Here is a 27,258-nt window from a genome sequence, read left to right as displayed (position 1 = left end):
TGTTCCTCGTATGTAGTTAATAAAATAGTGTGATTTAAGATTTCTGATAAATCTCCTGGTGCGCAGAGGAGTCTAGCCATGGCTTACTGGTTGAGGCTGTGAATGAATGGCTGTTGGAAGAAACATGAATCCTGGACAAGATAACTGTCAGAATCCCTGCTCATTTGTCTCTACGTGGACCCTCGGGGTGATGGAAGTGTTGAACTGGAAGGAGACTGGAGATACTGGGATTCAGAAATGAATGTGAGCAGAGCTTGACTCTCTGAGCATGACAAGAAGACAGTCAACATAATATCTTGCATTTCAGTGAAAAGGTAAATAAATGAAAATGAAGTCATAGCATTAGGAGTCAGCAATGTAGGTTCAAATCAAAGCCCTTCCATGAACTGGGGAAATTGCTCAGCCTCTTTGATCCTCACTCTTTTTGTCTGCTAAGTGGGTGTAAATGGGTACAGAAACCCTTGTCCTGTGAGATGACCATAAGCAATGAATGAGAACCCATGTAAAACATGTAGCACTTAGGGATCTACATCTAGTATATTCTTCTGCATGGCAATAAGTGTCTTGGGAGGAAGTGTCCTGGCCTCAAATGCCAAGAGTGAATGGGGAAGCTCAGTATACAATGAAATCTCCCTGGAGTATGTTTGAAAAGGTTCCAATGCAAACGGACACTAAGTGGCAAACAAAACGCCTTGTCAGCCTTAGCCCAGAAGATGCTGGTAAGGAAGTCATTAATTACTTGCCAGTCAGCCATAAGGTGTTATGGAGCCTGCTAAGTTTAAATATGCTTTACTATCTGACATCCAACATATGGCACATGGTTATGAGGTGGATGACACTAGTTTTAAAGGTCATCGTAACCCAAATGAGCAGATCTGAAATGGAGAAATTAGTTAATGCTTTCATCTGCTGATTTAGTGTGAACACATCCAAGAGAGCTGAGGCACTCCAGATGGCAGGCAGCAAAAATAGCTAAGAAAGATGATGTGTGTTAACTGTTTCCTAATGACACCAGTGGTTCACCAGGGGGGAAGAGAGAGAAGTCTTCTCTAAGTGCTGGCTGAACTCACGGGCAAGACAGAGATCTCTTTACCTGGTTCTCAGGAGATTCAATCCCACCTGTAACAAATGATAAAATCTCTAGCATTGTTGATGATTGTCTTTAATATTATTACTATTATCATTATTCATTGCTTCAACTAATATTTAATAAGCACTTTCATGTGCCAGGCACCATTTTGTGTTTTACTTATTTCACTCAGCAACTCATTGAGTTGTTTATTGCAGCACTGTTGACAACAGTCAAGAAATGGAAGCAACTCAAGTGTCCATTAATAGATGAATGGATAAAGAAGATGTCACACACACACACACACACACACACACACACCACAATGGAATGTTACTCAGTCATAAAAAAGGATAAGGTGGCTCAGCTTGTTAAATATCTGACTCCTGGTTTCTGTTCAGGTCATTATCTCATGGTTTGTGAATTCAAGTCCCATTTTTGGCTCTGTGCTGATGGTGCAGAGCCTGCTTGGGATTCTCTCTTTCTCCCTCTCTCTGCCCCTCCCCTGCCCATGCTTGCGTGCTCTCTCTCTCTCAAAATAAATAAATAAACTTTTAAAAAAAGGATGAAATCCTGCCATTTTCAATAACACTAATAGATCTAGAGGGTATTATGCTAAGTAAAACAAGTCAGTGAGAGAAAGAAATACTATATGATTTCACTCATATGTGGAATTTAAGAAACAAAACAAACAAACAAAGAAGAAAAGAGATAAACCTCAAAACATACTCTTAAGTAGAGAGAACAAACTGATGGTTACCAGACCAGAGAGGAGGTGGGTGGGGGAATGGGTGAAATAGGTGATGGGGATCAAGAGTGCACTTCTCATGTTGAGCACTGAGTAATGTATAGAATTGTTTAATTAATGTACATCCAAAACTAACATAACACTGTATGTTAATTATACTGGGATCTCTTTTAAAAAAAAGAATTCTTGCTTGGTAGTCAGACTTTGTGGATTCCACTCTTATTTGTGTGACTTCTCTGTGACAGGAGACAGTATTACTACCTACCTCACAGGTAAACTGAGGCCTGCATGAGCTAACATAGAAAATATTTGGAAGAATGTCTGGGACACAGTAAATGCTCAATAAATGTTAGCATCTCCTCCCATGATAATTTCCCCCTTTCTGCATATAAGGTAAAAGAAGATTCCACATGTTAAACATGCCTAAGGTTCATGACTCAAATTTGCAGACAGATTCCAGGCTGACTTTGAGATCATATTACAGCAGACCTTTCTCTAGGAAAAGCACTTAAGTCACACCCTTCAAGAAAGGGTAGGCAATTCAGGAGAGGGGTAAACAACTGGAAATCCTTAGAAGACTGACACAGCACAAGTAGGAAAATTATGAGCTCAAGCAAGGCGAACCCCAAGTCATTTTGTCTTCTATCAAAAATAAAAAATAAAAAGCAAACAAAACAATTCAGACTCTGAGTTGGATCCTGAAGAACTATGTTGGAAAAGTAATCTTAGGTCTTTAAATTATAATCACGACAAATAGCGCTTACCAAGTCCCTACTATGTGTCAGGTATTGGGTTAAATGTTTTACCAACATTTTTCATCTTCACAGTGACCTGGGTTTGTTGTCATTATGGCACTTTACACAGGAGGGAATTGGAACACAGGAATGATGAAAAACATAGTTGGAGGCACATGGTTAGAAAGCAGAGAAGCTTGGCTTGGAATTCAAACCAGAACCAGAGCTGCTGTGACCCACCATGGCACCCTCCTGGCCCTGACTTCTAGGCCTGGGCCTGGTTTGATGCTTTAGGGCAGGAGTTCCCAAACCTAAGCTGAAAGGCTTGTTACATAAAGACTATTGGAACCTACCCCCAGAATTTCTGATTCCACAGATCTGGGGCTAGGGGCCCAAGAATTTGCATTTCTAACACCTTCCCTTGTGTTGCTGATACTGCTGGTTTGGAGGCCTCACCATGGGAGCAATTGGTTAATTAGATTTCAGAGCCTGAGTTAGTTACAAGACAGCGGGTTTAAGTCCCAGATCCATCACTTCCACAGGTGTGTGAAACCCGGTAAGCCACTTAAGCCCTCGGAACCTTGGTTTCCTCATCTGCTCAGTAGGGGGGTGGAAGTCATTACAGTCTGATTGACTATATAAATCGTGGTTACAAGGATGCAGTTAATGAAACCTATCTCCTAGAGATGTTATGGAGACTAAATAAAATACCATGTATAAAGTAACTCACTTAGTAAGTAGCCTGGAACACAATAATAGCTCTCACATGGTGATAAATACATAAACTTGTCACGACATTATTAATCCTTCCTGTGGACAAGCACAGAGATCAAGAGACAAAGCCACATTTCCTGTCTGGGACTAGCAAATTTAAGGACTGAAATGTCCAACAAGAAACACAGACATAAACACAATGCACACACAGACACTGGGACATAAACACACACACACACACACACACACACACACACACACACACGAAATACCACAAATAAGAAATAAATAGTGACTGTGTCTGCCCAGAAACCAACAGAGTCCTAAGTGAGCCTTAGAGAAGACACAAACTTTCAGCTGGAGAAATTACAGAGACCTTCATGGAGAGAGGACAATCTCAGCAGGTTCCTAAAGTATCCAGTCATGCAATTATATTTCTTATTTTTTTAAAAAAAGGATTGAATGCTGAGTATGTCTCAGGTACCATGTTTGGTATTTTGTGCTTAATTGTCGTACCCCCCCCCCCATCCCAATAGAGTCTGGGCATTGCTATTCGCCTTTGACAGTGAATAAATAAGTCTGGGATAATTTCAGCGATTTGCCTGAAGTTATGTGTGTGTGTGTGTGTGTGTGTGTGTGTGTGTGTTTGTGCACGTGCGTAGTGCATGGATACTGGAGGTGGAAGTAGGGCGGGAAGGAAGGTTTGTTTCCTTGTACTTAAACCCTAGGGAGTGATCCTGTCATTCTGCCCCACGATTTCCTCTAGAGGAATGTCGGCAAGCTGAGCTCCAAAACTTCAAATTCACAATCTCCTTACTTTAAACCATGTCCCCTGAGGAAGACAGAGAAGATGTAAATGCACATACCAAAATGAGCTTGGAACATCTGAAGCAAAGCTGGGAGAGTTCCAGGGCATCTTGATGAGAAGCTGTCTGGAGCCCCAGGAAAGCTTTGCCCTTTGATGAGTCCCAGCCCGGTTGGGGCATGAATTTCCCTTTGCAACCACTCCTGCTTCTCTACTTCCTTCAGAAAATGTGAGCGTTCTGGCGGCTCATCTAAGCAATAATATGTAAGGAAATCTAAATCCACGCAGAACACACTTGGCCCTCGGAAAGAGAAGCTCCAGGTATATTTCTTTTTGCAAATAATATATTGTACAAGAGCAATGATGTTCTTCACTGTGGACACAGGAACAGTTTATTTGGGTCCCCAATCTACTCACAAAAACACATCGACTAGTCATTCTAAGAGGTGTGGAACGTATGGTTCATAGGCTATTTGATATCTGTGTAAGAACAGTTATGTGTCACTTACTTAGATGTCAGACTTGTAGTAGCTTAACCAAATTAATTCTTGAAATTAGAAATAAGTGAGAAGGGACTGAGATAGGCAGAAATAATGGCTTTCCAAAAGCCTTTAAATGCACACACACACACACACACACACACACACACACTTTAGAACTCACTCAGTACTCATGGGCTGTAACTTTATACGTGATTCTAATAAACCTTCTTATGTGGTTTCCAACCTATAAAACAATTAGAAACTGCTATTTACTGCTTGGCACACTGAAGGTGATAAAACAGATTACCTGCCAGTTGAAAGAAGAATCCAAATACAGAGAACTAGGAACCCCTGTCCTCCAAAACAATCACAGAAATGACCAGCAATAAAGAAGCAAGCAAATGGCAGTCTGGGGTAGGAAAACTCTAATTGGTGTTAGTATTGGCAACAGAGAGAACTGGCAGGCTGAGGGCTAAGTGGATGCAAGCCTGGCTGAGTCAGTACCCTCAGGACCTTGGGGCATTATTTCTAACTCAGGAACTCAGATCTACTTCCTGTGAGGCTGTGGCTTGGCATGGAACTACCAGGAGAGAAGATGAGCCACTAAAGAACAGAAGTGCAGACTGCCCTCCATGCATAATGAAGGTGGGCTTCACAAAAGGCCACTTAAAGTTTTCCCTGGCAGAAGAATGCAAATTAACCTACATCTCCATGATCATGACCGTGGGAGAGTATCCTTGCACTTGGATTGATAGCAACTGTTTTGTTACATCTAAAAATAGCACCTTGAGGCGGGGACCAGGGCTTCCTTGGGGTTACTCACATCTCTGGGTACTTGGGCCTTTATTGTACATCTGAGCATTCCAGAGTGGCTCCTTCTGTGCAAATTTCTGTGTCCAGGATGTGGATGTCTATTTCCTGCTATGGGTAAGGGATCCAGGATGTTGCATTTGTTTATTTTGGTTGCCATTTGCAACAGGGATCGTTGGGAATGCTGGCAAAGGCAGGCTGTCCAGACCCTAGCAGGATCCTGAAGACCAAGAGGTGAGGGAACACAATTGTTTGTCACCACTCAGCAAAGAGGAATGCAATTCCAGCCCCAGAGTTTGGGATTGGAGCTCCTTATCCTACATTCTGAATTCTGGGTTTCCATGGTTCCCTAGCTCAGACACCACCATGTGAGAGGTACTTCTGGAATCAACGCAAGGGATACTGAGCTTCCCTTGAAAAAACTGGTCCTTCTTTGCTACTGTCTCCCCACCCCCCACCCTCTTTCCTGGCATGTTACAGAAATTGAAAATCATTTTAGCAATCATGTTTCCTATTTTGTTTTGCCCACTGGGAAGCTTAAATGAAAATCTAGCCAACACTGAGTATTTTATAAGGTCATGTGGAATGTTTTTATAATGGTTATGGCTTTTGAGTGACTATCATCCCTTCTGTTCGGATAAGAGAATCACTTACCCAGCTCTGGACATAGCATGGGAATGAGACTGGTTTGATCCTAATAAAAATCCCTCTCTACCAAGAAATATTTGTCCAAGGATGTCCATGTGATCCAAGCTGGGCCAATTAGAATCCTACTCCAAGATTCCCACCCCAGACCTGGTAGAGAAATGCACTTTCCTGTGAGCCAAACCACCTCAGCCCCTTTATGTAGTAGAAGAAAAAGGAACCAGGGCACAAAGAAACAGAGATTAGAAACCTATAGAGAGGGCACCTGGGTGGTTCAGTGGGTTAAGTGTCTGACTCTTGGTTTCATGATCTTGTGGTTCATGAGTTTGAGCCCCATGTGGGGCTCCATGCTGTCAGTGCAAAGCCTGCTTGGGATTCTCTCTCTCTCTCTCTCTCTCTCTCTCTCTCTCTCTGCCCCTCCCCTGCTCATGCTTTCTTTCTCAAAAATAAATAAACTTTGAAAAAATGTTTAAAGAAAAGAAACCTATAGAGAGGGTCCTGACAGTGTTCAGGAGCTAATCCTGGTCAACCACAAGGCCATTTTCACCATCCCTCACTAATGCATTATTTTAGATACAGCAATGAATTCCTCATGTTGTCCTTGGACAATTCCAAGCTGGATTTCCTTCACTTGCAGCCAGAACACTAAGGCAGGCTCCCTGCTCATGGATATTTTCCCTGGCTTTCGTATTTGCAAGTTGTATTTTCCCCTTATCTTGATTCCTTCAATTATTTGTCCTTTTCCTTTACATTACATATAATTTTGTAAACTGCTTCAAATTCTTGGTGAAGAGAAGCAAAGTATAAACATGTACATAGTATCAAATAACTTCAAATACAGTACTTTCCATCTGCCACAACTGTTGGTAATGGTAGCCTGTGACATTGAGAAAAGGTTAACCTGGTTTCTGTATTTTCTGATTCCAAAAGCTAAGATGTATGTGATACATTAAAAAATGGTTTCCTTTTTAGAATAGTTAAAATAAGCAATTTTCAACAGGGTGGATGCTGAGTCTCAGTTATCTGGAAAGTTCAATTATGTGGAAAAGTATGTGGCCAAACATATTGATATCACCATATTAAAAATATATTCAAAAAATAACAACTCACAGGACAACCTAAAATGACTTGGTAGCTATTTAGTGTGGTATCTTTAGAAATAATTCTCTAGGCTACAGAGGCTTCCTAAAGCATAATAATATTTCATCCCAGACTCTAATTTCCTAGAGACCATTGTGCATAATGATTTTGTATGTATGCTTCTGTGTACTTTGCCTAGTCAAATAAATACCTCTGTGCAATGATGTCTTATTTGATAGAGCAAAGTAAATGATAATAGGACTGGTTTCTTCAATGATCAACAGCTTAAAATACAAAACCTGCTGGATTTTTTATTTTAAATTACATTCTTTTATAAAGAAGTCATCTCAAAGGTGTACTTACTCTGAAAGTAAATGCTGCTGCTGAGCCAACCCCCTAATGGGCATACGGTGATTATACTGTCACACCCCCCAACGTACTGCTGAGCCTGATGACAGGGGTTATTTAACGGGGTTGAAGAGGAAAGAAGGGTTACGGTGGCTGTATTTGTCCAATGGATAATCTGGTTTTGGCACAAGCCTCACACTGGATTAACTCTTCCCTCAGAAGAGAATCTAAAATACTCCTACATAAGCCACAGTGGTCAGAATGAAAGGGCCCCCGCCCCCCGACACCTACACCACCACCACCACCACCACCACCATCAATGGAGGGTTCAGGTTAGCAGAAAAGACAGCAATCTCTGAACTATCAAACAAGTACAGCCCTCAGTAGGTAGACACCTTGAGGGGATGCAGAAATTGATGGAGATACATCCTTACTGATGTAAACTGACTTCAGACTGAGGGATTGAGAATCTGGGCTGGTTCAGTACTTATGGCATCTAGAGATGTCTCTCTCTCTCTCTCTCTCTCTCTCTCTGTCTCTGTCTCTCTTTGTCTCTGTCTCTCTCTCTCTCTTTGTCTCTGTCTCTCTCTGTCTCTCTTTGTCTCTCTCTCCACACACACACACACACACACACACACACACACAACTATGGCTCTTTCCAGATGGACCAGACCTTTCCCACCAGACACAATGGTCAAGATTTTCTACCTGCACTTCCGGGAAAAGTTATGAGAGGGCAAGATTAGAACAATTTGTCTGCTGGATCCAATTTCCCTTTATTTAAGTATAGCTATCTTGTTCCAGATGAGAGTTAAAGTTGCTTTGTCTCTACATGTGTATATTTTACAGAGTTCTCAGTAAAGAATATAGATTGAGTCATGCTTAACACAAGCCATCCAAAATAGTGTGGTGAAGAATATGGCCTCTGCATTTGGACCATCCAGTTCTGTCGTGTGCCCTCTGCGTAACTTTGACAAGTGTCTTCACTTGTCACTTTAAAAGGTTTTGAGTTCTTCACATTTAAAATAGAGATAGTAACACTACCCATTAGAGTTGTGAAGATTTATGAGATTATATGTATGTAAGGGCGTTGGTTCCATTCCTGTAGCATTTAAATGTTCAGTAAATGCTAGCCATGATTATTTTATTATCGTCATAATCATTATTAGTATTATTACCAGGATTATCATATTCATAAATACCTTAAAGGACTCTATCATTCTTCTAGATGTTGAGTTAGAAAGGATGGAAAGAGTGATGGTAGGAGAGAAGGAAGGAAGGACAGAAGGAAAACTGGAAAGAAGGAAGGAAGGAAGGAAAGAAGAGAGGAAGGAAAGAAAAGAAGAAAGATGGAAGGAAATGAGAGAAAGGAACTAATGAACTAATGATCTAATTAGGATTGGGATTCAATCCTGTCAATATTTACCAATTAAGATTTGGATGACCTGACAAGGCAAAGCATACAAGCTATCTCTTGTGTAGTTTTCTACTTTGGGCTCTTTCTATTCGGGGATTTTAAGCTTCAGAATATCTCTCACAGGTCTCCCTCTGAGAAGGCATGCTAGTAGGACAGGTCAGAAGAGCATAGAGACCCATACAGATCCTGGGGCTGACTCTCACAGTACTTCAACCACTAGTTACAAAGAGACAGAACACTAAATTCAGGCATAGCCAGGGTAATTATGTAAGCTTGTTAAACGGATGGGAGGGTAATGGAGAAGGGATATCTAGACAGTGATGGTCATCAGGGGAAGGACGGCAGCCAATTAGGGAGCCAGGCAGTAAGCAGAATCCCTGGGGTCAGGATGAGACTCCAGCTCCAGCAAGGAGGCAGACAAGTCTACTCCATGGGGAACTTCTCTACAAAGTAGAGGTTGGAGGGAAACCCCAATCTTGAGTACGGAATGAGATTCTTTATGAAATCTCTGCTTGCATGTTTCACCTCTGATTGCAACACTCCAAAAACATTCCACTGCATGTAATATGAAATCCCAACTCCTTGCTACAGTTGGTAAATGCCTAAATCATATGAATCCTGCCTACTCCCAGCCCTATCTTCTCCCACCTGCTCCAGTTCCTCAAACATGCCAGCTCTCTCTCACCTTGGTGCCTTTGCACTTCCTTTTTTCTTTTCACTGGAAGGTACCTCTGTGCATCCCCATATGACTGGCTTTGCTTTCTCCCTCAGATCTGAACTCCACCTTCGCCTTACAGATGCCCTTCACTATAGACTTACCCTCTACTATATCACCACATTTATTCCCTTCAGAGCACATATTACAACCCCAAACCTCTTTGTCTGCATATTTCTTTACAGTTTGTGATCTCTTTCCCATTGTCACCAGGAGCATGTCTATCTTGCTGCCCTCCACAATGCTATGTGCTTAGCACCAAGCACAAGGTCTGGCAGTAAGTAGGTACTCCAGAATTATCTGTTGACTAGTTGGCTGAAGACTCTAAGGGTAGAACATGACATCCCTGACCTCACTTGCCATTAACCCTACAATGTCAATGCTGTAGCCTGGTCAGGTGTTCCCACCTGACCTAAGGGGATAACTAGAAGCATCCAGATAAGGGATGGCTCTATTGAGCCACAGTAAGTTTGTCCTCAGTTTGGCTACATGTTGCAGCTTAGGAATAAATAGTTGGTAGAAAGACAGAGAGAATGTGTACATCAGTGTTGCTCAAGAACAAAAAATATGAGCTGTGGTAGTATTAGTGAAGAGTGTGGCATGCAGGGTACAGAAGAATTCAGCTTCTTTTCTACCTCTAGCAAAGAATCAAGGAATTTCTTTTCTCCTGTCACCACTGAGGGCCATTTTGTAGGATTCAAAGAGTAGAATAAGGCCCCTGGTCCCCTGACAGATGATGCCCAGCAGGGTATTTGGACATTTTTCTTCTTTGAAGACTGCATCATCTGGAATGGTATTTAAAAATATTTTTAGAAATACACTGATGCTGTGTAATATTGCCACACCGAATTCCTTTTGATACCACATAATACTCACAGAAGACTTTTAAAGCTCAATTTTAATGTCTGAAATGCCAGTTTGCAAACCGGCTTCGATTCTGTTCTGATTAAAATAAAACTTATATGAGAATTCAGTATTTGAGAAATGTGGCCCCCCGTCACACAGACGAGCTGTAAAGATGGAAAGCATGTGGGGTGAATAGTACATGCTGTGGACAAGGCAAAATATGTGAAAAAACTTATATCTGTACTTTTGTTTTTGCTATGCAGTTTACACAAATCACTGCCTAAGCATTAATATTTATACTCTGGAGCATTTTTTTCCCTACCATGCCCATCAAACTGTCACATAATCAGGGTAGTCAGTATATCATATAGCACAGGGGAGAGAAACTTGCCGGCTTCAGTTCCTGTAACTATTTTTCTTTTGTGCTGGATTAAGATTATCCTCATGGTAGGGGTTCTTGTGGAAGTAAAGTTTGCCAACATATTTTATGATTTAAGAAAATACGGACACTTCAAGTTTCCACAAAGTTGGCGTTTATGTTCTGCGTGGAAGAGACCTTTCTGACCAGCCCCTGAAGTTTTGGAGGTTTATCCATCCTGAATTTATTTTTAAGCTAAAGAGAGGAACACTTTCTACAGAGAGATATTTTTCTTGGCAGGAAACACAAGTACCAAATTCAGTCTTGGGTTAAGGCTTGTTTCAAAGTGCCCTGCTGCTTCGTAAACTTCCTGAGAAGATCCCTGTTCTTTCACTGCCCCTGTTCAGATAATTTTAGGGCTGCCTGACATCTACAAACATGGGCACAGCTCTTTCAGCCTGGTGTCCAGAAGCCCATATGCTCTGACCTCAATGTGGCTTTACCATGGCATTCAGTTCTTAGTGCTTCCTTTCCGCGGGGGTGGGGGGGTGGGGGGTGGGGGGGGGGAGGGAGGGGCTAGCGCAGCAGAAAACACATGAAGGTTTGAAGTCGCATAGACCTGGTTTGGCAGCTCAATTCTGCTACTTAGTACGTGCCTGACTCTGCCTATTTCAAATTTAACCGAGATATTTGGACCATAATGGGCAGTCAGTACAGCAAAGTGGCTAAGAGCTCTGGCTCTAGAAAAAGACTGTCTGAATTAAAACACTGGCTCTAATACTTTCTTGTTATGTGTGACACAGCAAAAGTGATGTAATTTTCTCAGCTTCAATTATCTTATCTGTAAGATGGGGATGAATAGCAGCGTCTACTTCACAGTTTGTTATGAGGAGTATATATGTATCAGCGAGCATGCACGACAAACTAACAAAACTCAATTGTTTAAGTCAATGTCTCAAAATAAAAAACACATTTATTATTGCTCATGAATCTATGTATTAGCTGGACAGTTCTGTCTTAGCTGGACTCACGCATGTATGATTAACTATAAGATGGGTAGAAAGCTTTGCTGATCTTGGCTGTGTTCTCTGAAATGTTTGGGAGTTGGATAGCTCAGCATTAGTCTAAAATGGTCTTGGCCACAATAACTAGATTCTCTACTAGATGGTGTTTTATTCTCTAGCAGGCTATCCTGGACTTGTTCTTGTGGTTTGGGCAGAGTTGAGAAAGAGAGAGACTGAGACAAAGACACACACACACACAGAGAATGAGAGAGAGAGAGAGAGAGAGAGAGAGAGAGAGAGAGAGATCCTAAACCTATTGGGGCTTAGGCTCAGATCTAGTATATCATCAGTTCTGCCACAAAGCAAACTCAAAGCCAGAAAGAAAGAGTTTCAAAGTTTCAAAAAGGGACAGGGACATGAGTACATGGAGGCCAATAATTAGGGCCAAGAGTACAATCAATCAAGCACCAAATGCAAAGCACTGACCATAAAGTTGGTCATATAGTAACTGCTTAATAAAAGTTAGCTGTCATGACAGATTGGATATTGCCCAATAGTTTCACTATTTAAAAATCCCAAAAGATGACCATGAGAACACTGACATTATCTACCATGGAACAGGTTCCTATTAAATAATGGCAGCTGATAGCCCCTGTGTTCTAGACCATCAATACTATATCTTTTGTTCTTTTCAGATGTCTTTGCTATGAGTGTTTACATAGCTTAGGATGCCCTTTCTGCAACTTTAAGGTGTTGTTCCAGATTGTTCCCACTCCCCAGTGAGATCACCTTCCCAACGACCCTACAGAGCCCTTTATCTTCATGTGTGTTAATTGGCACCTTCTTCCTTAGATTTTGGCTATTTGTTTTGATACATCATCTCCCTGATGGTTGTACTGGCTCCTTGAGAGAAAGGGCTGTTTAGGAATCATGTTCTATTTCCCTCTACACCTAAATACTCAATAAATATGGGTATTTGGGAGCTGGGGTCAGGAAGAGAGGGTGAGAGAGAAAATTAAATTGTATTTTACTTCCTGGTTTAAGGAGTATTGGCTAATCTATTAATCTATTAAATATTTTTTGCACTGATAACTCCATGGCTTACTTGCAGATATAGAAAGACTTATAATTAACTCCTATACTTTATTTTCCCTCCTTTTGGTCTACAGTTTATGTTTAGGTTTTTACCATTAGAACTTTCTTCCTTATGCTTAAGGCATTATTACTGCTTAAAATGGCTCATGTATAAATTACTTTCATGATAATTGATGCAGTGTTTCCGAGGAGGTGTTTACATATACTAATTTATGCCTAATAACTCTCTTATGCAGATGTCAGCTCTTCTCTTAATCCTGCTCCTTCTCTCAGTCTTTGCTGTGAGTCCACTGATACCTAGAGGACTTGGCATCTGTTTACATTTCCCAGAAGTCATTACTTTATGTTCAAAGCCTCGGAGACTAATGTCTGTTTTACTTAGCATCCCTTAGAAGGGAGGGGTGTGAAACTGCTTCATGCCCCTCACAGAGCAGCTTTCAAAACTTCCCTCTCAATGGGTCGCTTCTCCACCGTCCAGGCAGCCAAGCTGTTATGTTCAGCTTCTCCTCTCCAAGATGGTAGCCTTGCCCCAACCTCGCTGCATTTTCTTTGCCTTTCACCTCTCTGCTATTCTCCAGAGTGGAAATTAAATCAACACCCACTCCGAAGGTAGGAGTTAGGACTAGTCACAGGTGACACGTTACTTTCTTGTCACCCTACAGGCCAGGTTTTCAGGCTTTGAAAAACCATTCATTTCCAGTCTGTCAGAGAACCATATATTATGCATTCTGGTTTTTTTATGGGGGGGGGTGTCATGCTGGTGTTAATTCAGGGGTTTATTTTTTAATATCGATGTTAGATTTGCTTTACTCTGCCAATGTCTCCAGAGGAAAGGCAGTGGATAAATACAAAGCATCATTATTAACTATTATTACGTTGACATGTAAAACATAACTATTACTCCTGACAGTTTGGTCTGCTGGAATGAGAGGACGTTGAAATATTTCAGTCCAGCTCTCAATACCCATGATACTGTGCTCATGCTTTTGAAGGTTTCAAGCTTTAGAACCCTGGTGAGGCAGGCAAACTGTTCTGTGGATGCAGAGCATGGTGGGTGGAAACTGCATGGGCTTGTCTAGACCAAGTTTTAAATTGCACTCTCCAAGCACCAGATGGAGAGGGCCTGTCTAAATAGCAGTGTCTGCAGACAAAGTGGGTTGTTTCAGTTGACCTTGTTCTCACGATGACTACCAGCATGAAATAGGTGCTGGAAAAAAAAACAATTATGAACTTAGTTTGAGTAATAAAATCAATGAAGAAGAGAAGAAATAGGTGAACCATCTTCTTCTATAAAAGACTGCAGCTGAGGTATATGCTGCATTGGGGTATTGCATTTGAATGGGGCATTGAGAGAACACAGCATTCCCCCAGGAGAGGTGAGGCCATTAGGATATTTGGACTGCAGGAGAAGAGATCTAAGCAGGATGATGAAGTCAGAAACATGACTGCCTTCACTCATGTGAAAGGTAGGCATGTGAAAAAGATGACAGACTTGTTCTTTTCTTTCAAAAGGCAGAGCAGAGGGGCATCTGGGTGGCTCAGTCGGTTAAGCGGCCGACTTCGGCTCAGGTCACGATCTTACGGTCCGTGAGTTCGAGCCCCGCGTCGGGCTCTGTGCTGACAGCTCAGAGCCTGGAGCCTGTTTCAGATTCTGTGTCTCCCTCTCTCTGACCCTCCCCCATTCATGCTCTGACTCCCTCTTTCTCAAAAATAAAAAAATAAAAAATAAAAACGTTAAAAAAAAAATCAAAAGGCAGAGCAGAAACCAGGTCGAGATTGTTCCAGAGAAGTAAAGTCTGGCTGCATCAAAAGAAATTCCTAGAGATAAGAACAATTCGATGATGAGTACATCTTCCTTAAAATCTTGGGATCACTCTATTTACTGAATGTCGAGCAGGGATGGTGTTAGCCATCATTTTGGAGGTAGGAGTTACCTACTCCTACTGAGTAGGAATTACTGACTTGTTTTAAGTGTGACCACAGATGATTCAGTCAATTCCAAGATTCCATGGCCCTAGCTGGGGAAGATCTGGAGAGAGAGTGGAGTTCAGATCTGAGGCTTCCGTGATGATTTGAGACTTACGGGTAGAGGACATGAGAGGTGAGAGGAGCAGGAAAAGAAAAGGTTATCATTACAAATGGGTTTTCATATGAGCATAAGGAGGAGGATGAAAGCAGCTTGTGTGGAGTGTGAAGTTCACGGAGGGGACTCTAGAGGATAAGTCTTGATGTGTAACATGGGCCTGAAGCATCAATGGCATGTTTAGAATTTACTCTTGATTCTATAGGTAATAAAAGAAAGCCCTTGACAACTGCAAATTAGTAGATTGGGAGAGGTTGGAGAAAATAAATATTTGGTATAGTATCTAAGAGTGATGGTCTAAGTTGCAGAATGAATTGAAATGTTAAGTGTGACATAAAAAATGAGAAAATGTTAAATTAAGTGAAATGAAGCACTTCTAAGATTCATATCTCCATCCCACCAAGAGAAGGGGTCAGGACTCATAATATATTGCATTCGCCCTTTTTCCTGTCTGTCTCTCACACCATGAGCTGAGGTTAGCAGGGTCCCTATTCTACTTATGACTCTATCCAGCCCTTTATAGGTGCTGAATTTATGATTATTAAATAAATACTCCAGTTGCCATGTGAAGTGAGGAGAGCCTATACATCTGGCAAAGTCTAGAACAAATTTTCATTGGAAATATTTCATAGAGAAATAATCTTGGAACTGTGGAAATATACCATTTGAAGAGGTTTGTGTTGGCAATTCCAGTCTAGGGATGGGACCTCCCTCCATCTTTAACCCGCATTTTTTTGTGGGCCTAAACAATTTGAACCCCCCTCTTGCCAGAAAGGATGTGAGGTGTTTTGGTTTTGTTTTACAACAAACGACATGCCCAAAATGGAGCAGAAATAGAAAATGATAATGAGTGACGATGCCAAAAATAGCCCCCTCCTCACTTTAAAGATGGGTTCTCCCCAGCTGCATAGGAAAGGTAGGCTGTGGTCACAGTTGTTTGTTTAGGTCAGGTCATAAATTTCCCTTGGCAGGAAATCATAGCCAGAAAAATGGAACTGTAGTCAAACGAGCACTGGAAAATTTGTGTAGCAGGTGTATGGCTAACACGCCAAATTTTCAAAGCAGGTGGGGTGGTTAGGGATGAAATATCTTGTACTCATGAGAATAGACACAAATACTATACATGAATCTGGCATTTGCCTGCACCCCTGTCTTTGGGCACCTTCAAGGTCAGGGAATCTCTGGTAGATTAAGCCCTCTGTTATTTGCCTGGCTGTGCACACCGATGGTTTCCTGCAGCCCAGAGAAACACCTCTGAAATTTAGTTGTCCTTGTCGGACACCCCATTAGAATGTCAGATCATATACTGAGCTTTCTTTAGATTCAACATCATGTTCAAAGTTGCATCTGTATAAACTATAGTAAACTCTTTCAGATAATCCTAGATAGGGAAATATATATTGTAGAAAGACATGGGTTTGAAGACAGACAGTCCTGAGTTTGACTTGCAACTCCATCACCGTGTGACTACGGAAATTCTTTCAATCTCTGTGACCCTCAATCACCTCCTCCGATAAACAGGAATACCTTTAATACTTAAAAAGCATATAAGAGCTCTAGTACAAAAGCTGATTTTTGGTAGGGTTCCAGTAATTATTGAGCATTTATAATTAAACATATGTATACAGTGTGCATGTGTGTGTGTTTATGTGTGCACAGACATATGTGTATTTAAACAACATACCCATTTTTAGTCATTTCACACATGACATCTTATGGTTTGGGTGACTTAACAAAGGTCATGCAAGCAGCCAGAGACAGAATAAGAACAAAGAGCTAAGGTTCATGACTGACAGGACTATACTTTTCCACCCTAGTCCCCTCCTCCAGAAACTAAATGGCAGCCAAGGCCATGGCAATCTGGATGTTGGCTCTTCTAGTTTTCTTCAATGAGAGAATTACCTTCTTGAAGAGTCTTCAAGAACTTCCTGAAGAGTCTAAAGTGAATAACAGTCATCTTAAACAAGGGTCAATCTAACAAACTTCTAGGACTACACCTCTTATGGTGTTCTTGAGAGAACTGATCTATTTCATCATTTATGAAATTAATTATTTTAGAGCCATAAAGGCAGCAACAAGCCAGCATGCCTATGAATGAGCAGATGTATGGTTAATATGGAAATTTTAAAGCTTATGGGATCATAGTGTAGTAGGAAGAGTCAGGTCAACCCCCTATGGAATCTAAATGAGCTGCATAAATTTGGCAAAATTAGTTGAGTTGCCTCGGCCTCACTTTCCTCATCAGCAAAATGGGTATATAAAACTTAGTTTAAAATTTGGATGCAATATGAAACAATGGGAATTACATATCAGGTAACCAGTTACCAGCACATAAAAATAAAGACATTTTGTTACCTTCCTGCCTTTGAATGATCTCACTAGGAAATCCATTGCTCACAACCTTTGGTGCATAAACTTGGAAAGGAAAGCAACCAAAGAGACTCAACATCTTTGGCATTTTTGTTATCAAGGCACAGCCAGGGCTGTGTTCGGTAGTGTGGGTAAAAATTCTCCTATGATAGGGGCACCTGGGTGGCTCAGTTGGTTAAGCGTCCAACTGTTGATTTTGGCTTAGGTCATGACTTCATGGTCGTGGGATCGAATCCCACACTGAGACTCTCCATGGGGCGTGGAGACTGCTTAGGATTCTCTCTCTCCCCCTCTTTCTCTGCCTCTCTCTCTCTCAAAATAAAAAAATAAATAAACATTAAGAGAAAAAAAAGTCTTCCATTATATTCTTCACTTCTCACATCAAGAGCACAAGGGACAAACAAATTAATATAAATAATAAGCAAGAAGAAAAAGAAACAAATTAATTAATAAGCAGGAAGAAAAGGAAACACATTAATTAATAAGCAAGAAGAAAAAGAAATAATGCCCCAGAGGCCCTGAGTGGCCCAGGAGGCTGAGGCAGCTTCAAGCCCCGGGGCTGGTGTTGTGGAAGAAAGTCGGCCCTATTTGCGAGCTCCTACTTGGGCGGGCTCAGTGAAGGGGCTGCTGTTCTGCACGAGTAAAATCACACCAGGGCTAGACAGATCCCTTTATATCCTCCACTGAAAGTGGATGCATAAACATTGCCCCCTTTGAAGGGAATTTTAAAGATCATTCCTTTTTCTGACTATACATCAAAGCAAGGGTGGCATTTCCCTTGTTTTTATGTGAAGTGTTACTAGCCTACAAACTAAATCTGTGGAGGGTCTAGTGGGTAAATTAACATTTCATTTTGGGGAAGGCAAAAATATGACAGCTTCGGAGGCCATCTAGGTTCACTGCCTGGAAGGTAAATGCACCTTGGATCTCTTTAATTGCCAGGCCTGCCAGAGCCACACAAAACTGATTAGGAGTTAATATTGGAGGATCCAGAAGACTCTGCCCTTCCTCTGATGGAGCTGAGCACTAAAAATCACAATAGCTCTCCTTCTGCTTCTGTTTAATAAAGGAAACACAAAATTTCTGGACATGACCAGATAAAAAATGGGTATTAGCATTTGGGAGTATCATATATGAGGCAACTGTCCCAGTTCTCTTAGCTCTATAATCTGATGCATGTAGCTGCACCCTCCTGGGTCTCCCTTTTCCTCTAAATGAAACGGGACTGTTGACTGCATCTTTGTAATACCTTGGGAGGTCACAGAGAGCATGATCCAATGTCAATGCCAGTGAGAAGGTGTTATGGATTGGATTGTGTCCCCCTAAAATTCATATGTTGACGTCTTAACTGCCAGTACCTCGAAATGTGATCTTATTTGGAGGTAGGATCTTTACAGATGCCATCAAGTTATGAGGAGGTCCTTAGGGTGTCCTTATAAAAAGGGGAGATTTGGACAGAGACATATCGAGGGAAGACGTCAAGATACAGGGAGAGCACCTTGTGAATATGAAGACAGCATCCACAAACCAAGGAAAGAGGCCTGGAACAGAACTTCCCTCACAGCTCTTGAAGGGAAGGAATCCTGTCAACATCTTGATTTTAGACATGGAGCCTCCAGAATAAGGAGACGATGAATTTCTGTTGCTTAATAAACCCAATTTGTGGTAGTTTGTTAAGGCAGAGCTAACACACTGACACAGTAGGCCTGATGGATCCTAGGTCTTCTGAGGGAAGTGACTGTGAGGGGCAGGACCCGAAGTTCAACAGGGCTGTCATTCTCCAATCAAATTCCATGCCAAAAATGACTGGCCCTTCCAGACACTCAGGTTAGTATCTAATTATCTCAATAACACGGTTGTCATGACAACTGGATATAAAGTTAATACCAGAATTTTAATGTAAACATGCTAAAACCTCCACAGGATACTCTCTTTGACTGAGAGTAAATTAAGCAAACCACGTGCATGCACACACAACATAGTCTCTCTGACTGAAAACACTGAAAAAGAGTCTACATCCTCTCACTCATGCCTCAGTATTCAAGAATATGAGACATTCATTGCCATTAACCATCTATTCATTCAGCTCACATTTATTCATTCCACTGGGATTTACTGAGCAACTACTATGTGCCAAGCACAGAAGGATAGTTCTTGGCAGACTAACTCTTTCTGCAAGAGAAAGCTTGACATTGATTCACTGTCTGGACAGAAAAGCGACATATTTGTGGTAGGTTAGGGAACACCATGTGCTTCATGAGAAGGGGTCTGTGTCTTGCCCATTCATTACTTCCTCCCCAGAGACGTAACACAGCTACAAACACCTCATAGATGCCTCATAGATATTTACTGAACAAAAGAATGAATGAACAAAAGAAAATTCAAAAGAACATTGAAATTGGACTGAGAATTATGAAACATTGGAATATCTAGTTGGGGATGTGACACTAATGTTAACTAATATTTATTGAGTACTTACTATGCTCCTGGCACCAAGTTTACCCCCATATACTTCTTGTTATTTTGTTCAACAACAAAAATGCAAAATAAGATTGACTTGCAACACTTCCAGACAGGAGCATAATCTGGCTTGCAGCGATGCCCCATTTGGCAGGACTTTGATACTAATTCCAAAAAACTGCTAAGGAATGTTACTGGTTTGCATTTACATAACTGATAAAGTAAGGTATTGATTCATGTTAGTAAACTAGAAGCCTTGAACGTAAGATGTGAGAGTTAATTGGGATTAAATGGTGTCACCTCTTGATGAAGAGTAATGTTTTTGGCTGTTTCTACTGGACTCTGTAAAATGTGGCTGCTTTCCAAGCCCCATTCAAACAAGAAGGGACTTATCTTCTGGAACTGCTGAATGCAGAGTCAGACTGAAGAAAGGGGGTGGGGTGACAGATTCCTTAAAAAAACAACAGCAAAGCAACATGACCTTCCTCCCCAGTGGTGATTTTGGAGGGGGGGGGAATAAAAGAGCAATTGCAAATGATGTTGCTTTGAAATTCAGGTGTGTGTGTTGGGGGTGGAGGTGAGGCAGAGGACCGGAAAGTATCTGAAAAGGGCTGACTTGTTTTCGGTGCCAGATAACCGTCCCCACGAGTAACTCTCCATGCATCACAAACCTGGCCTGCCGCCATGATGTATCCGTGTTTCTAATCATTTATTCATACAGTTCAGTATCCCTTATCTGCTGAAGACCCTTACCAGACTGAAAGCTCTGTGAGAACAGGAATTATGACTGGCTTGGTCACTGCTTACTCTCAAGAGCTAGAACAGTAGCTGGGACACCGATAGTCAGCATCTGTGGGTTGAATAAATGAATGAATGTGCATGGAGGCATATCATGAGATGATGTCAGAATTCCATCCGTGTCACATCATAGGGAGACTTGAATGCCACCGTGTAGGTGCTCATGAGATACTCAAAAATGAATGAATGAAATAAAGTTAAAAAAAAAAACAACTTGAAACTAGGAATCATAATGTTTACAGTGAGAGTGAAACCTTGAAGCGTTCTAATGAGGGCATTAATATGGTTAATTCTACCCAAATAATTCTTTATTAAGTGCTGATTATATGGGCTTAGTGGTTTGCTACATATCCATAATTTTAAGGCAAATAAAATATAGTGTGTCTCTTTTGGAGAGGATTATAATCTAGGGGAGAAAGAATATTTACTTTATACCTTTAAGTATTTTGCAGACTTCTCTATAGGGAAATATCTAGCTGTGTTTTGGAATACAATGGAAAATAGGACCTGCGCTGAAAAATAATTCTGCAGCCAAATGAATATTTGCTAATAGTACAAACCACACTGAGAAGCAGCTACATGTGTTGTACTCTGCACCAGGGAACAGCAAGCTATGGCATGAGGGACACATCCAGCCTGCCATCTGGTTTTGTAGAACTGTGAGCTAAGGATAGTTCTTACATTTTAAAATCATTTTGAAAAAATAAAAAAAAAATAAGAATAAGATTTTGGTTTGTGTGAAATGTATATCAAATTCCAATTTCAGCATCCATAACTCAGGTTTTATTGGAATTAAATCAAACCTATTCGTTTATGTATCATCTGGGGCCTCTTTCTTGATACAAGAGCAGAGTTGAGTAGTTGCTATACTGGCCCACAAAGCCTAAAGACATTGACTAGCTGGACCTGTACAAGAAAAAGTTTGCCGACCACTGCTTGTGACTCACAGTGAGTCCGAGTAGCAAGGCTGATACCAGCATGCATTTTGGTGACCTTCCCCTTAAGAGCTTCTGCTTCCGGAGTTGGTGGTTCTCTGCAAATTAAAAGGTAACTACATCGGGAAATTTCATTTCCTACTTTTTAAAACGAGTGCCTTACAAATGATGATTGATTATGCCTTTGATTAGGAAGTAAGGGGACATAGAGCTTAGCACGAAATGCAAAGCTATTTTAGGTCCATGCAGGGTAGTTGGAAAAACAGCCGCTTAAGATCAGGAAGCCAATGTTTTCATCCTGCAAACTTGGGCAGTTCACATTCCCCATCTGTGCCCGAGGCCCCTTATTTATTTGTCACACAAGGCCTGGAAGGCAGTCTTCAAGATTCTTTTCAGTACTAAAAGTCCGTAAATCTGCAAGTACAAGTCACTATTTGTACTGAGGGCTCTGCCTACTCCTACTCCATACGCATTTTACAGAGAAAACAACCCCTGACCACTAGATGTGTCTGATTATTCACATATGTGTGGAGTTACCAAGAAATGCATGGGAATGAAACAGGCTGGAATTTCAAGTCTGCAGGAAGCATGGGAACAATTAGGGTTCTGCATTTCATCTTAGAGCTTCAGGATGCATATTGCCTCTTCATTTGGAGGTGACTGGGTAAAGAAAGAAATTTACAGTGTTTTAGAGTGGGCTACGGAGGGGAGGGGTGAATTTTGAAAGGGTAGGTAAAGTTGCAACCTGTAGTCAGAATATCCCTGCCTTTCCCCGCCCATTGCCAACTTCACTTTGCTCTAAGAGCTGCAATCTTTTTCCTGCTTCACTCCATGATTATTCTACCTGAGAGTTTAATAATAAGAATTCTGGCAGCTGTTGGCCAGGCAGGGCAGCATTCAAGCAGCAAAACTGAACACTGGGCACATCTACATGGTTTATCTGGGCCACTAAGAGATTGATCCCTCGTTGTTGTCCCTTTTAAGCCCGGATAGCTGCTGGGAATGCTGGAAAGGTGCTTGCAAAACATTAATGCTAAAGTGACTGTTCCAGTTGTTAAATCATAATACAGTGTGATTTAGCTGAAATGAAGTAATTATAGGGGGAGAGAAGAAAAGTCAAATGAAATAAAAACAGGTCCTTTTGGATTGTCTAAGTACTGATGTGTTCTCTGATGCATATGCATTATTCGTTTTTAATATGCCCATCGCACAAAAGATTGCACTATTTTAAGGGTGGAGATTAGTGTTATTTTGGCTCAAGCTGTTATTCACAAATTTGGGCAAAGATGCTGCACTTACAATCTCAAAGAAGCTGTAATCATTCTAAATCAACACATCTCAATTTTTAATATTTTGATGTGAGATCTTCAATTTAATCTCCCTGCACTCTGGCCCTTATGTTAAGCACACATAATATTTGTTCAAAGCATGGCTCTCCCATGTCCTAGCTGTGTGATCTTGAACAAATTGCTTAGCGTTTCTGATCCTCGGTTTCTGCGTCTTTAAAAGGAGGATAATAATAGAACATATGTCATATGGTCTTTCCTACCTTAAATACAGGTGAAAACCACTTAGTGCCTGGCACATAGTAAGCATTTAATGTATATTAGCTGTTGCTCTAAATATTTGAGGAAAATTCTACTTGTTCTTTGGGCTCAAATGTTACCCACCTGAAATCTGTCCTTACTCTGGAAGTTTAGTGAGGAGCCCACCCCTATTAGCCGCCCCCCCACCCAGCTCATCCTTTTCCTACCACTGTTTACACTGTTCATAATTATGTTTACTTTTCTCTCTTGTAAACTGTGGGTTTCTTGAGACTTGCAAACCTGTCTACTTTGGTTCATCTCTGGTTTATTTCTTACATCAAGGTACATAGCTCTGATTATACTGTTGCGAAGAGTTAAGGAAATGAAAGCCACATGCATATTGAAGCAACAAAATTATGGAACTTACTGGTGCCCAGAAACTCACTGCTCTTAGAACAGTAAGAAAAGAATCCAAAACCTTAGTGAAGCATCTGTGTGGCCCTCCCTTGACTTTTAACTTTTTTCCAGAATGCTTTACCCTCTTCCCTTCTACCGGTTCTCTGTACCCCAAGCCACAATAGAAATTTTTCAGAACCTAGACACAGGACCTTTGCACAGGCTGCTTGCTCCCTCTGTTTAAACCGTACTCATCCTTAAGATCACTGCTCAAGTCTCATCTTTTGGAGAACTCTTAACCTACCCCTGAATCAAGGTCATGCCTGCACTTACAAAAATTTATTCCATCCCTTTTGAGATTTAATCTCAATTACAATTATTTAGTTTTGTGACTATGTAATTAATGTCTGTCACTCCTCAGTAGACTGAAAATTCCATGGGAACAGGGATCATGCCCGATTTTGCTCTCTGTCACGTATTCATGCACTGTCTCATTCACAGACAGGGCCTCACAGGAGGTACTCAGTAAAGATCGGCTAACAATGAGTGAAGATCTGGCAACCTGCCTTTCAGAAGGACATGCAAAACAATTTTAGTTGCCTGATAAGGAACTAGAATTATTTATTAGTTAGGTTGAACCAAATGGCTGCCTTTTATATATGTCTATTAAAAGGCAGGGCTTTATCTTCCTCATCATTCAAGGATTAAGAAGCTGTATTGTACCTTTCCTGCAAACGCTGGGAAAGACTTAAATTAGCAACAGAGATAGACCAACCTTTACCTAAGAGAAATCCAGATTAATGGAGAACTGGTTTCTGAGCTGCCCACTTCACCTTGCATTTTATCTATTGTTTTTTCTTTAAAAACAACAACAACAACAACAACAACTTTTTGGCCACTTATTGCTTGTTGGTTCTCCTGATATGCCTTGGTGTAAGGCATCATAGTTTGACTATGTCTGTGTCTTCTTTCTGGTCATAGCCCTGGTACCTCCATGCATGATACTAATCTATCTGTCCTTCCATACCCACTCTGCTGTCTGCTTACAATGGCATATGTTTCCTGATTTTAAGGGATATCCAGACTGGTGAGACCCAGGTCCTGGAGTCATCCTTTGGACACCTTCGACAGTCACAAAAGAGAGAATCATGAGTGGCAAAATCTTCAGTACTGAGTAAGGAAGCAAGGTTTTCAGGGGAGGGCGGGAGAAGAGAAGTAGGATGTGCTCTCCTACTGTCTTCACCAGTAGACCTGAGATGGTTGCTTCATACCTGCACCCACGATCCTGTAAGGACCATCCCTGAAAACCCAGACGCATGATCCTGAAGCTCGTAACAGGTGACAGTCCTGCCATAGTGCAACCTTTCCTAATACCACCTCAATTCTTGGTCCAGGCCCTGCAGCTCCAGCCATCACCCCCTCACCCAAAACTCACTGTGCCTCAATTTGCAATTGTCATTTTATCTTTGGTTCCAATGATTTAAAATGAACTGGGCTACGTTCCCAGCTTTCTGGAAGTTACACAACTTCCTTCCTTCCTTTTTTCTTTCCTCCTTCCTCCCTTCCTCCTTCTTTTACTTTACTTTTCTTTCTTTCTTTCTTCCTTTTTCTTTTCTTTTTTTTCTTTCTTTCCTCCTTCCCCCTGCCTCTTTCCTTTCTTCCTTCCTTCCTCCCCCCTTTCTTTCTTTCTTTTTTCTTTCTTTTTCTTTTTCTTTCTTTTTCTTTCTTTCTTTCTTTCTCACTTTCTCTCTTTCTTTCTTTCATTCAACTAATTTCATGAAAAACTGTAAACCTCCCCCCACTCAGTCCTTCTCTGCTCCTCCTCACCTTCACTTGCATGTCTGATCTTCTTATGTATTTGCCATCTTCAGAAAGATCTCAGTAACCTTTAATAGCCTAGGCTTTCTTTCTGTATCCTCTTCCATAGTCTCAGGTCAAACTGTCATCACTTTACTCATTGCCAAGAAGTGGCTAATTGGTGCTCCCATCCTCTTTTCTCCCCATTCTACCACCCAAGAGGCAGATAGGGTCGTCTTTAATCATAAACACTGTGCTTAGGAACCTAGAATTAAGGCTCTTAGCAAGAGGTGTCTTCTGGCTTCTCCAGCTTTGTCTGCTTCATCTCTTACCATAAATTAGGCACCCAGCCATATGGAACTTTCCATCAATACCTTCCATAACCCCAGATCTTTGAAAGCACTGCTCGCTTCTTCTGACAAGCTCCAGCTGCCTTTCTTCCACTGGAAAATATCCCTTCACTCACCCCTGAAGAATCAGATTAAAAAATCATCTTTCTGAAACCGTTTCTAACTCTCCAGAAAGAATCAGTCACTGCACCTTCTGCAAAAACCATAACTCTGTTCATACATTAAGTAGGAAAACATATTTTAAAACAATCATCTCATTGCATCTTTGTCCTTTGCTACATTGTGATGTCCATGAGGCGAAGATGACGTTTTCTCATCCAAATGTCCCCTTGGTGATTAGCCCAATATCTGGCACACAGTAAGCATTATCATATATTCAGTGAATAAATAGTTCAGTTTAAAAATATATCTTTTCCCTTTGATAACAAGCATTTACCCCACAAAAGAAACGTGTTCTCCCTTGACATTGAAGTGGTATTTCGTTGAAGCAGCAGCCACTTGAGAAATATGAAAAGTGGGTAACGTCTGCATTTTGATGTGTGTACGTCTGTAGTAAATTTTCATTTACGATGATCAAAAAGGAAGGGAGTTTAAGGAGTTTATGTTTTAAGACAGACTATAAAAATAACCTAGATTGTGAGCCTGCCATTTTAATTTTATCTTAGCTCTGACAAATATTTCACTTTAAAATGCTTGCCCCCTTAAAGAGTGCTGATAAGCCTTCCAAATGGATCCCCCAACTCCTTGCCTTTCTAAGCATTTGATCTGGGTTCTTAGTAAATTCTAAATGATAAAAATAATGCTCGATGATGTTTTTGAGGTTCTGAAAATACTTTTTCATCTACTTTTGGTTTTTATAGACTTAATATATATTAGCATTCCAATTCTACACTTGAAGTATGTTCTTTGTTTATTTCAAGAATTCAATCATTTCAAATCCATGAACATTCATTCAGTTCCTGTTGTGTCTTAAGCTCCGTGTTGGGTGCTGTGATTCTGAAATGCCTAAGACTGGGTGTCTAAGCTTAAGAATTTCGAAGTCTGAGTCAGAGATTTAAAGGAATAAGAGCTTAATAATGCTTGCAGTAGGACTGTGTTTCATATAATTGGAAAAGGTTAGACGGACCCTGTTGGGAAGGTGGGTAGCAGAGTTGACCTCAAAACATGGTGACTTTTAAGCTGGGCTTTGAAGGCTGCAGAGGAGTTTGCCATTATGTGAGCTAAGAAGCACATCAGAGTATTAAAAAAATGTTTTTGTAAAATTATATTGCAGTTGATTTCAATCAAGACCAGAGCATGGATAGTATAAAGTAGGGAGGACAGATAGTAGAGATGCTGTGATTTCAAAAAAAAAACCTTTCCCCTTCTGGCCTTTTTGCTGTTGTTTCATTGTCTTTGAGCCTGTAGAAAAAAAACTTTGTGAGGGCTGCTTTGATGTATATGAATTATTCATCATTAAGAAGTCAAGCGGCTGACACTAGCCTTTGTTAAAGCTATTGAAGGTATTATGGCCACTCTGGAAAAGCAGTGTTTTTTATTTCTTTCTGCCTGGTGCAAGGGTCATCTGCATGTGTGGGAAGGTCTTGGTCAGCTTTTCTCTGATGGATGCAAATAAGAGGACATTCTGAGCCTTCATGTCCTGTCGTTTTTCTCCATTCTCTTTTTAGGACAAA

Source organism: Panthera uncia, assembly GCF_023721935.1.
Source record: "Panthera uncia isolate 11264 chromosome E2 unlocalized genomic scaffold, Puncia_PCG_1.0 HiC_scaffold_20, whole genome shotgun sequence".
NCBI classification, from domain to species: domain Eukaryota; kingdom Metazoa; phylum Chordata; class Mammalia; order Carnivora; family Felidae; genus Panthera; species Panthera uncia.
The sequence above is the reverse complement of the archived record's forward strand: the minus strand, read 5'-3'. Positions refer to the sequence as shown.